Below are 13,202 nucleotides of genomic sequence, written 5' to 3'. Positions count from 1 at the left end.
AATATACATTTATTTTTTCTTCTCTGGATAGTGGAGTGAATTAATTATTTGTCTCAACCACATTTGGCACACTGCATTATGTCTTGAGAAAGTCCAGCTGTGGCAAGGGGATTTTCCGACCTGTTCCCCCAGGTTGTCCCACGTAACTTCTGCGTGGAAAGGTTGCTATAGCTACAGACGATGTCAGCTTTCTTGAAAGTTCCTCCCCGCAGGCAGTTCAGTGAAATTCCTCCACTGTTACATTGTAAACAGAGGAAATACAGCTTTATCAAATTGTGACAAAGATACACTTTTGAAGTCGTCTACGACTATCTTTACTGCCTTCACATGGTAACGTATTACTTTACTTTATCTTACTTTTTTAGGCTACTTTAGCTAGTTGGACTGTACAACTGTCTACAGTGGCGGGTGAGTTAACGTTAACTTGAGAAAGATTTGACGGATCATCACCCTGGCTTGATATTAACTTTATGTCGGCAACTCTTTCAATGCGGCGGTGCCAATAGTTTTACCTTACACATATAAAGATGTTTTTCTTAGGGAGGAGGAACATTTTCTATTTTAGTAACGAAAGTCACTTACGTCGCCTATAAGTATGACGTGATCAGGAAGTGTCGGTTACATTTTGTTTCAGGTGTTGTGAACTGAATGTTTCACATGCCTTGGCATGATGATCTGTTAAAATAAGTAGTGTAAATCATTGAAGATGAAGGTATCTGTCTGTCTCATAGGGTGTTAGGCAATGTGCTGATTGATTTTCTACACGAATGATCAATTGGGCATACTTAAGTCCACTAAAAAAGTATGTCTACATCTTTAGAAAATGCAGATCAGAACCTAATTTTTCATCCAGTCATTAGTTTTATAATATAGCCTGCAACACTGCTTTGCCATTGCATTACAATATTGCAGTGCAGAGCTGTTAGACAATTTCACTACACTACTTTAGAATTGTATAATTTTTCCACTATCCACAATGGTTAAATTGAGAGCAGCATTGGGAAGTGGCCTCAACCAGGAAGTGAGTTTCAATTGCCAGTTGTCTGACTTGGTGTACTTGAAAAACCTCTGACCCGGTAAGATGTGCTGGAACCACAGACAGATGTGTGGCCTCGGCCTGATAGAACAAGATTGTCACATATCAAGACAGGATGCTGTTTAGTTACCACACACATTGACCTAGTTACTTACACTCCCCTACATATTTATTTGGACAGTGAAGCTAAAACTTTTAATTTGGCTCTATACTCCAGCATTTTGGATTTGAGATACAGTACAGAATGTCACCTTTTATTTTGAGGGTATTTTTTGCCATTTAGAAATGAAAGCACTTTATGTATCTAGTCCACCCATTTGAAGGTGTCAAATATATGGACAAGATCACTTATAATGTATTAACCCCTTCACGTTCCTGTACTATATTTACTACCAAATCAAAAATCTAATCTAATTTTATTGGTCATATACACATATTTAGCAGATGTTATTGCGGGTGTAGTGAAATGCTTGTTTTACTGCTGCACTGTTGGAGTTAGGATCTAACAATTCTCAACAATACAAAAATCTAAAAGTAAAAGAATGCAATTAAGAAATATATAAATATTAGGAAGAGCACTGTCGGAGTGGCATTGACTAAAATACAGTTGAATATAATACAGTATATAYATATGAGATGAGTAAAGCAGTATGTAAACAGCAGCCTCTAAGGTGCAGGGTTGAGTAACCGGGTGGTAGCTGGCTAGTGATGGCTATTTAACAGTCGGATGGCCTTGAGATAGAAGCTGTTTTTCAGTCTCTCAGTCCCAGCTTTATTGCACCTTTACTGACTTCGCCTTCTGGATGATAGCAGGGTGAACATGCCGTTGCTCGGGTGGTTGATGTCCTTGATGATCTTTTTGGCCTTCCTGAGAAATCAGGTGCTGTAGGTGTCCTGGAGGGCAGGCAGTGTGCCCCCGGTGATGCGTTGGACAGACCGCACCACCCTCTGGAGAGCCTTGCGGTTGCAGGCGGTGCAGTTGCCAAATCAGGCGGTGATACAGCCCGACAGAATGCTTTMAATTGTGCATCTGTAAAAGTTTGTGAGGGTCCAAGCCAAGTTTCTTCAGCCTCCTGAAGTGCCGTTGTTGAAGAGGCGTGTGTGGGTGGACTTTTTCAGATTGTCAGTGATGTGTACGCCAAGGAAATTGAAGCTTTCCATCTTCTGCACTGCAGTCCCGTAGATGTGGATAGGGTGTGCTCCCTCTGCTGTTTCCTGAAGTCCACAATCAGGTTCTTCGTTTTTTTGATGTTGAGAAAAATGTTATTTTCCTGCAGCCACTCTGCCAGGGCCCTCAACACCTCCCTGTAGGCTATCTCGCCATTGTTGGTGATCAGGCCTACTACTGTTGTGCCGTCTGCAAATTTGATGACTGAGTTGGAGGTGTGCGTGGCCACGCAGTCATGGGTGAACAGGTAGTCCAGGAGGGGGCTGAGCACGCCCCCTCCTGGACTACCTGTTGTGTTGAGGATCAGCAAAGTGGAGGTGTTGTTTCCTACCTTCACCACCTGGGGGGCGGCCCATCAGGAAGTCCAGGACCCAGTTGCACAGGGCGGAGATCAGACCCAGGGCCCCGAGCTTAATAATGAGCTTGGAGGGTACTATAGTGTTGAAAGCTGAGCTGTAGTCAATGAACAGCATTCTGACGTAGGTATTCCCATTTTCCAGATGGGATAGGGCAGTTTGCAATGCAGTGGCGATTGCATCGTCTGTGGATCTATTGGGGCGGTAAGCAAATTGAAGTGGGTCTAGGGTGTCACGTAAGGCAGAGATAATATGATGTTTAACTAGCCACTCAAAGCACTTCATAATGACATTAGTCATTTAGTTCAGTTACTTTTGCTTTCTTGGGTACAGAAACAATGTTGGACATCTTGAAGCAAGTGGGGACAGCAGACTGGTATAGGGAGAGATTAAATATGTCCGGAAACACCCCAGCCAGCTGGTCTGCGCATGCTCTGAAGACGCGGCTAGGGATGCCGTATGGGCCAGCAGCCTTGCGAGGGTTAACATGCTTAAATGTCTTACTCAAGTCGGCCACAGAGAAGGAGAGCCCACAGTCCTTGGGAGCAGGCCGTGTCGGTGCTACTGTGTTATCCTCAAAGCTGGCGAAGAAGGTGTTTAGCTTGTCCGGGAGCAAGATGCCGGTGTCTGCGACGTGGCTGGTTTTCCCTTTATAATCCGTGCTTGTCTTTAGACCCTGCCACATACAACTCGTGACTGAGCCGTTGAATTGCGACTCCACTTTGTTTCTGTACTGATGTTTTGCCTGTTTGAGTGTCTTACGGAGGGAATAACTACACTGTTTGATTTCAACCATACTCTCAGTCACCTTGCTGTGGTTAAATGGGGTGGTTCACGCTTTCAGTTATGCGCGAATGCTGCCATCTATCCACGGTTTCTGGTTTTGGTAGGTTTTAGTAGTCACCGTGGGAACACCATCCCCTATACACTTCCTGATGTGCTCAGTCACTGTGTCCGTGTATACGTCAATGTTATTCTCAGAGGCTGTCACGTCTGCTCCCGCTCTTTCCCTCCCCCTGGCGCTTGAGGGCGCCAGAATGCCTTGCATCACTCACTCCTGCCATCCATCACGTACACCTGCCTTTCCTTGTCACGCGCATCAGCGTTATTGGACTCACCTGGACTCTATTATCACCTGTTCATTTCCTCCCCTATATGTGTCAGTTCCCCAGCTCTGTTCCCTGCTTCTGCATTGATTGTTTTTCTGTTTGCTAAGCTGTTTATGTCTCGTTCCATGTCCGTTATTTATTAAATGTTACTCCCCGTACCTGCTTCGTCTCTCCAGCGTCATCCTTGTGATAGATCGTGACAGAGGCTACCCGGAACATATCCCAGTCTGTGATCAAAACAGTCTTGAAGCGTGGATTCTGATTGGTCAGACCAGCGTTGAATGGACCTCAGCACGGGTACTTCCTGTTTGAGTTTCTGCCTATAGGAAGGGAGGAGCAAAATGGAGTTGTGATCTGATTTGCCGAAGCTAGGGCGGGGGAGGGTCTTGTAGGCATCTTGAAAAGGTAACTARCAGGGGTCTAGTGTTTTTTCTAAGCGAGTACTACAGTCAATGTGTTGATAGAACTTCGGTAGCGTTTTCCTAAAATTAGCTTTGTTAAAATCCCCAGCTATAATACATGCGGCCTCAGGATATGTGGTTTCCAGTTTGCATAAAGTCCAGTGTAGTTCCTTGAGGGCCGTCGTGGTATCGGCTTGAGGGGGAATATACAAGGCTGKGACTATAACCAAAGAGAATTATCTTGGGAGGTAATACGGTCTGCATTTGATTGTGAGATATTCTAGGTTGGGTGAACAAAAATACTTGAGTTTCTGTATGTTATCACAATCACACCATGAGTAGTTAATCATGAAACATACACCACCGCCTTTCTTCTTCCCAGAAAGTTCTTTATTCCTGTCTGCGCGATGAACTGAGAACTCAGCTGGCTGTATGRACGTGGACAGTATATCCCGAGAGAGCCATGATTCCTTGAAACAGAGTATGTTAAAGTCCCTGATGCCTCTCTGGGATGAGATCCTCACCCTTAGCTCATCTACTTTATTGTCCAGAGACTGAACATTAGCGAGTAATATACTCGGAAGCGGTGGTTGATGTGCACGCCTCCTGAGTCGGACTACAAGTCCACTCCAAATACCTCTTCCCCTTCTGGCGGCGTTTTGGAGCAGCCACTGGGATAATTTCAATTGCCCTAGGGGGTACGAACAAAGGATCCAATTCGGGAAAGTCGTATTCCTAGTCGTAATGTTGGTGACTTACCGCCTCTCTGATATCCAAAAGTCATTTCCGGCTGTATGTAATAACACAAAAAACGTTCTGGGCTAATAATGTAAGAAATAGCACACAAAATACTGCAAAGTTGCTTAGGAGCTAGAAGCAGAGCTGCCATGTCTGTCAGTGCCATCTTACTAGGAAGCGGTGGAGAACAAATTCACCACAGAACAAATTCTGTTTGTAAATGCATGAAATTTGGTGTCAACATAGTTGGTACAAGTGTCTAAAGAGGCCACATTGAAATGCTAAGATTTCCTACCATAGTCCCAGTGTCAATCAAAGTTGGGATTTTGAGAAAATGTTAAGAAATCATTCAAATAACTTAAGCATGTATCATTTCAGAATTTAATTGTTTAGAAGCATATAGTATTATTTGACCTGTTCTAAGCCCATATATGCCAAATACATGTATTTGATTTGACTGTTTTTTGCACATTTCATGAAGCAAGTCATGTGAATAGATGTTCAAATGATCAGGTCTTAATAATATTTGGTATATAGATTGTCCGGACCTACAGTACCAGTCAAAAGTTTGGACACACCTTCTCATTGAAGGGTTTTTCTTTATTTTTGCTATTTTCTACATTGTAGAATAATAGTGAAGACATCAACACTATGAAATAACACATATGGAATCATGTAGTAACCAAAAAAGTGTTAAACAAATCAAAATATATTTTATATTTGAGATTCTTCAAAGTAGCCACCCTTAGCCTTGAAGCCACTCCTCAGTAAAAAGCACATGACAGCCTGCGTGGAGTTTGCCAAAAGACACTAAATGACTCTCAGACCATGAGAAACAAGATTCTCAGGACTCTTTGTCCTGAATGCCAAGCGTCACGTCTGGCGGAAACCAGGCACCACTCATCACCTGGCCAATACCATCCCTACGGTGAAGCATGGTGGTGGCAGCATCATGCTGTGGGGATGTTTTTCAGTGGCAGGGACTGGGAGACTAGTCCGGATCAAGAGAAAGATGAATGGAGCAAAGTACAGAGAGATCCTTGATGAAAACCTGCTTCAGATCGCTCAGGAAGGTTCACCTTACAACAGGTTAATTACCCTAAGCACACAGCCAAGACAACGCAGGAGTGGCTTCGGAACAAGTCTGAATGTCCTTGAGTGGCCCAGCCAGAGCCTGATCGAACATCTCTGGAAAGACCTGAAAATAGCTGTGCAGCGACGCTCCCCATCCAACCTGACAGAGCTTGAGAGGATCTGCAGAGAAGAATGGGGGAAGACCGCTGTGCCACTCAGGAGCCCCTATTATGGGGTATTCTCAAAGCTCTCTGTGAAATTATGCTGTGAATGGGATTCAGCTGCAAATGTCATGCATAAGGATCAGAGGTAATGGCCCAATTTGGAGATACAGTGTAAAGGCCAGGCCTAATTATGATGTAAAAAGATCTAGCTAGGCTAATAAGAAATGTCAATTTATTTTTTCTTCTCTGGATAGTGGAGTGAATTAATTATTTGTCTCAACCACATTTGGCACACTGCATTATGTCTTGAGAAAGTCCAGCTGTGGCAAGGGGATTTTCCGACCTGTTCCCCCAGGTTGTCCCACGTAACTTCTGCGTGGAAAGGTTACTATAGCTACAKACGATGTCAGCTTTCTTGAAAGTTCCTCCCCGCAGGCAGTTCAGTGAAATTCCTCCACTGTTACATTGTAAACAGAGGAAATACAGCTTTATCAAATTGTGACAAAGATACACTTTTGAAGTCGTCTACGACTATCTTTATTGTCTTCACATGGTAACGTATTACTTTACTTTATCTTACTTTTTTAGGCTACTTTAGCTAGTTGGACTGTACAACTGTCTACAGTGGCGGGTGAGTTAACGTTAACTTGAGAAAGATTTGACGGATCATCACCCTGGCTTGATATTAACTTTATGTCGGCAACTCTTTCAATGCGGCGGTGCCAATAGTTTTACCTTACACATATAAAGATGTTTTTCTTAGGGAGGAGGAACATTTTCTATTTTAGTAWCGAAAGTCACTTACGTCGCCTTATAAGTATGACGTGATCAGGAAGTGTCGGTTACATTTTGTTTCAGGTGTAGTTGTCATGCAATCTATGCGTAGTGGGTGTGGAGTCAGGCGCAGGAAGCAGAGGGTAAAGAACAATGTTTTATACCGGCGCAGGGAAAATGGTCACGCCAAAACACCAGGCGCAAATAACAAGACCGGCCCAAAACCAGGACCCAACCAGTCCGGAGGAAAAAACAAAGGAATCGCACAACCACAAACATGAACAGAGGAAAAATAAGCCCGCACAAAGAGCAGGCGGGCATACCGGCTTAAATAGCCCAACTAAAACCTAAACAAGAAACAGGTGTAACCAATAAGACAAAAACAACAGAAAACGGAAAAAGGGATTTGTGGCAGCTAGTAGACCGGTGACGACAACCACCGAGCGCCACCCGAACAGGAAGAGGAGCCACCTTCGTTGTGAGTCGTGACAGTTGTGAACTGAATGTTTCACATGCCTTGGCTTGATGATCTGTTAAAATAAGTAGTGTAAGTCATTGAAGATGAAGGTATCTGTCTGTCTCATAGTGTTAGGCATTGTGTTGATTGATTTTCTACATGAATGGTCAATGGGTCATTGACCCATTTGAGATTGAGGGGAAAAAACAATTGAATCAATTTTAGAATAATGCTGTAACGTAACAATGTAGAAAAAGTGAAGGGGTCTGAATACTTTCCGAATGCACACACTCTCTTTCACACACACACACCTCTAGAGTACATGCAGTATAAGCAAATCTAATGGAAGTCAATGGAGACTGGATAGTGAGTCATTTTACATTGTTTTCTCTCTTTCTCAGATCTTAAACATTTTCAAATCTTAATAGTTGTCTGGTCAAATATATAYAAAACAATGTCAAAAAAACTATACTCACACACACCCTTGGTGTATGAATTGGCGTGGTAGGAGGCAGAATAATGATCTGTTTGTTATCACATTTAGTATACAGTTGGAGTCGGAAGTTTACATAAACTTAGGTTGGAGTCATTAAAACTAGTTTTTCAACCACTCCACAAATTTCTTGTAAACAATCTATAGTTTTGGCGAGTCAGTTAGAACATCTACTTCGTGCATGACACAAGTCATTTTTCCAACAATTGTTTACAGACAGATTATTTCACTTATAATTCACTGTATCACAATTCCAGTGGGTCAGAAGTTTACATACATTAAGTTGACTGTGCCTTTAAACAGTTTGGAAAATTCCAGAAAATGATGTTGTGGCTTTAGAAGCTTCTGATAGGCTAATTGACATCGTTTGAGTCAATTGGAGGTGTACCTGTGGATGTATTTCAAGGCCTACCTTCAAACTCAGTGCCTCTTTGCTTGACATCATTGGAAAATCAAAAGAAATCAACCAAGACCTCAGAAAAAAATTTGTAGTCCTCCACAAGTCTTGTTCATCCTTGGGAGCAATTTCCAAACACATGAAGGTACCACGTTCATCTGTACAAACAATAGTACGCAAGTATAAACACCATGGGACCACGCAGCCGTCATACCACTCAGGAAGGAGACGCGTTCTGCCTCCTAGAGATGAATGTACTTTGGTGCGAAAAGTGCAAATCAATCCCAGAACAACAGCAAAGGACCCTGTGAAGATGCTGGAGGAAACAGGTACAAAAGTATCTATATCCACAGTAAAACGAGTCCTATATCGACATAACCTGAAATGCCGCTCAGCAAGGAAGAAGCCACTGCTCCAAAAACCAACATAAACAAAAGCCAGACTACGGTTTGCAACTGCACATGGGGACAAAGATCGTACATTTTGGAGAAATGTTCTCTGGTCTGATGAAACAAAAATAGAACTGTTTGGCCATAATGACCATCATTATGTTTGGAGGAAAAAGGGGGAGGCTTTCAAGCCAAAGAACACCATCCCAACCGTGAAGCACGGGGGGTGGCAGCATCATGTTGTGGGGGTGCTTTGCTGCAGGAGGGACTGGTGCACTTCACAAAATAGATGGCATCATGAGAAAGAAAAGTATGTGGATATAATGAAGCAACATCTCAAGACATCAGTCAGGAAGTTAAAGCTTTGTCGCAAATGTCTTCCAAATGGACAATGACCGCAAGCATACTTCCATAGTTTCCAAAGACTCCAGCTCCAGTTACCCAGCTCTGTCAGGAGGAATGGCCAAAATTCACCCAACTTATTGTGGGAAGCTTGTGGGAGGCTACCCGAAACGTTTGACCCAAGTTAAACAATTTAATGCAATGATACCAAATACTAATTGAGTGCATTAACTTCTGACCCACTGGGAATGTGATGAAAGAAATAAAAGCTGAAATAAATCATTCTCTCTACTATTACTCTGACATGTCACATTCTTAAAATAAAGTGGTGATCCTAAGTGACCTAAGATAGAGATTTTTTACTRGGATTAAATGTCAGGAATTGTGAAAAACTGAGTTTAAATGTATTTGGCTAAGGTGTATGTTAACTTCCGACTTCAACTGTACATTTATCCTGTTTCCACAATCCAGTAACCCTACGTGACTTTTTGTCTCTGGTACAGGCTGGCTCTGTAGCTGTTTTGTWGTACTTGAAAGATAAGTCAGCTAAYTGTATGCAAAGTAGTACAGCAGGTTATTTTCCGAAGTTGACAGTTGAAACAAGCCAATACCTTACATTGAAATGTAGCCTATGTTTCAAATGCAATTGTTATGGAAACTGCACTAGGCCTAGGCTACTCTGTTCTACTTTTCTCATTAGCTGACATTGTAGGTCATAGACTCATAGTTAAGACGTACAGGTTTCTGTTTGCATTCAACAGTGGGTGTACCATGTGTCATTCATTGCATTATAAATAGCCTATGTCTGAGTTGGCGATGTGTCATCATGCTGTGTGTATTGTTATAAGCCTATTACATAAGTTATCATCACAGTGTTCAACTTTAAAGTGTCAAATATTGTCTTTGAGACTGGTCCGATCCCTGGCTCGAGATACATCCATGATAATGAGATTAACGGTCAAGCTCTTAAACTGACTAGGCCAATTCATGAGAGCCTATAGGCCTGTGTTTTTCAGACCTTGTCTCGGGGACCCACAGACGTTTCACAATTTAGTTGTAGCCCTGAACTAGCTTACCTGATACACCTAGTCAAGGGCTTGATGATTAGTTGACAAGTTGAAACAGGTGTGCTAGCGGTGCAATAGTTCAAATTCAAGGAACAGCTGAGCGTCCCCGAGGAGACGTTTGAAAACCCCTGGCCTAGGCGAGAGGGTAGTTGTGTTGTGTCAACTGAAAAGTGTTGGGATTACTGGTCCTTTGTAAAATAAAACTGTGCAACTTTAGCGCTTTAGAGTRAAATGCACAATCAAGTGTTTCAAATTGGATCATCAATAGTGTTGAGGATATCTTCCTGGTTCAGCTTCCAGGGTTTGGCCAACAGGGTGTTTGTTGGCTATTTTTTGCCAACAAAATAACCATTCAAAAATTCTAATACGGGGCATCAGAGATTGTTTGGAGCATGAGGAAGAATAGGTAGTGTGTGTGTCTCTGTCTCTCTGACTGCATACATGTGTGGTGGTGCTCTGTCTGTTCTCTGCCTGCCCTGCAGTGACTCAGCCTGCAGCCTACGGGCTAGGGGGACAGCTCCTTGAAGGCAGTCTTCCAAACCAGTGCACACAGGAGCCCATGTAGGCCTAACCACTAACCACTGTGTGTGGCTTTACCAGTCAATATTTCCAAGAATCCCTTCCAGACAGGCAAAAGAAGTCCTCCAACTCTGGCTCAACTTGTTGCCCATCATCAATCCCATCACTCATACTTGCTATAGTCTTGATGTGTACCGTACCAAGCGAACAGCACTACTGTAGTCTTTTGTGGATGCACAACACACAGTGGACCTTGTTGGATTGAGTATTCAACAATGTCCTATGTTAATGCATTGCATGATACTGTTCTGTAAGAATGTAGTAGCATTTGAGGCTTTTGCCTCTGTGGACTGGATGCTTAATTCAGAATAAGTATCTTTCCTGTTAGCCTCTTTACCCTGAGAAACCAGTAAGAATTGGCCAAGCCTAGTGCCAACCTAATTGTTTTGTTTGAACTACTGTGATAGAGAGAACATGATACTTCCCACTGAACGGGAAGGGAACTAAATTCATCAAAAAACTTAGCTTATAACAGTATACCTTTTTTTTGTGGGATACACATAAGGCAATTTTAGGTCTTGTGGCATATTTTGGTTAAACTATCCCCAATTCAATGGAATTGCAACCCTCTGCATGCACAGTGCATTCTTCCATCACATGTACAGCTGAATCTCAAGATCTTGCACACCAATGAGATGCTATTGAGCCCACACTACTACACTGTCTGAGCCAAGTTGGTAAGCTGGTAAGTTTTGATTACAATACTGGGTGGGGTGAATATATTTTATATGACATACAGTATATGATTCTTTTGTTAACTAGTAAATAAACTCAGCAAAAAAGATGCGTCCCTTTTTCAGGATCCTGTCTTTCAAAGATAATTCGTAAAAATTGAAATAACGTTGCAGATATTCATTGTAAAGGGTTTAAACACTGTTTCCAATGCTTGTTCAATGAACCATAAACAATTAATGAACATGCACCTGTGGAACAGTCGTTAAGACACTAACAGCTTACAGATGGTAGGCAATTAAGGTCACCGTTATGAAAACTTAGGACACTAAAGAGGCCTTTCTATTGACTCTGAAAAACACCAAAAGAAAGATGCCCATGGGGCCTGCTCATCTGCGTGAACATGCTTTAGGCATGCTGCAAGGAGGCATGAGGACTGCAGATGTGGCCAGGGCAATAAATTGCAATGTCCGTACTGTGAGAGGCCTAAGACAGCACTACAGGGAAACAGGACGGACAGCTGATCATCCTCGCAGTGGCAGATCACGTGTAACAACACCTGCACAGGATCGGTAGATCTGAACATCACACCTGCGGGACAGGTACAGGATGGCAAYAACAACTGCCCGAGTTACACCAGGAACTCACAATCCCTCCATCAGTGCTCAGACTGTCTGCAATAGGCTGAGAGAGGCTGGACTGAGGGCTTGTAGGCCTGTTGTAAGGCAGGTCCTCACCAGACATCACCGGCAACAACGTTGCCTATGGGCACAAACCCACCATCGCTGGACCAGACAGGACTGGCAAAAAGAGCTCTTTTCTGACGAGTCGTGGTTTGTCTCACCAGGGGTGATGGTCGGATTCGCGTTTATCGTCAAAGGAATGAGCGTTACACCAAGGCCTGTACTCTGGAGCGGGATCGATTTGGAGGTGGAGGGTCCGTCATGGTCTGTGCGGTGTGTCACAGTATCATCGGACTGAACTTGTTGTCATTGCAAGCATCTCCACCCCTCAACCAGTATTCTGCAAGAGCACAGACACAAGGGACAACAGACACACCGGTCTCTACATTGCAGATGAGCTGAAGGCAGTCATCARTGACCTTGGACCACAGAAGGTATTTGCACTGGTGACAGACAATGCTGCGAACATGAAGGCTGCTTGGTCTAAAGGGGAGGAGTCCTACCCTCACATCACACCCATTGGCTGTGCTGCTCATGCATTGAATCTGCTCTTCAAGGACATCATGGCACTGAAAACAATGGATACACTCTACAAGAGAGCCAAGGAAATGGTTAGGTATGTGAAGGTTCATCAAGTTACAGCAGCAATCTACCTCACCAAGCAAAGTGAGAAGAATAAGAGCACCACATTGAAGCTGCCCAGCAACACCCATTGGGGTGGTGTTGTCATCATGTTTGACAGTCTCCTGGAGGGGAGGAGTCTCTCCAAGAAATGGCCATATCACAGTCTGCCGATATGGACTGCCCCATCAAGAGAATCCTCCTGGATGATGTATTTTGGGAGAGAGTGGCAAATCTGGTGAAACTCCTGAAACCTATGGCAGTAGCCATTGCACGGATTGAGGGAGACAATGCCATCCTGTCTGATGTTCAGACTGCTTGCAGATGTAAGAGAAGAAATCCTTACTGCCCTGCCCACTTCACTGTTGCTCCAAGCAGAGGAAACTGCAGTTCTGAAATACATAAAAAAGCATGAAGACTTCTGCCTGAAGCCCATACAGCGTATGGTATATATACAGCGTATATGGTGGACCCCAAGTATACTGGCAAGAGCATCCTGCCTGGTGCAGAGATCAACCAGGCCTATGGTGTTATCACTACCGTGTCTCGCCACCTTGGCCTGGATGAGGGCAAGGTTCTTGGCAGTCTGGCGAAGTACACTTCCAAGCAAGGGCTTTGGGATGGAGATGCAATATGGCAGTCGTGCCAACATATCTCGTCAGCTACCTGGTGGAAGGGACTT

General features: G+C 43.5%; 1 protein-coding gene across 2 annotated transcripts in view; it reads left to right on the top strand.

Annotated features, from left to right (window-relative positions):
* The first annotated feature begins 207 nt into the window (after positions 1 to 207).
* LOC111962605 (EF-hand calcium-binding domain-containing protein 4B-like) overlaps positions 208 to 13,202 on the top strand; it is a 38,428-nt gene continuing 25,433 nt past the window's right edge. Inside the window, exon 1 of one of the 2 annotated variants that reach the window (XM_023985814.2) lies at positions 208 to 330. The gene's annotated coding sequence lies outside the window, so the exon portion shown is untranslated. Of the gene's footprint in view, positions 331 to 6,421; positions 6,600 to 13,202 lie in introns of those variants that run through there. The other variant, XM_070443152.1, reaches the window with a different exon arrangement.

This window comes from Salvelinus sp. IW2-2015, linkage group LG4q.1:29 (genome assembly GCF_002910315.2).
Source record: "Salvelinus sp. IW2-2015 linkage group LG4q.1:29, ASM291031v2, whole genome shotgun sequence".
In the NCBI taxonomy this organism is placed as follows: Eukaryota; Metazoa; Chordata; class Actinopteri; order Salmoniformes; family Salmonidae; genus Salvelinus; species Salvelinus sp. IW2-2015.
This window is presented reverse-complemented; position numbering and strand designations above follow the sequence as displayed.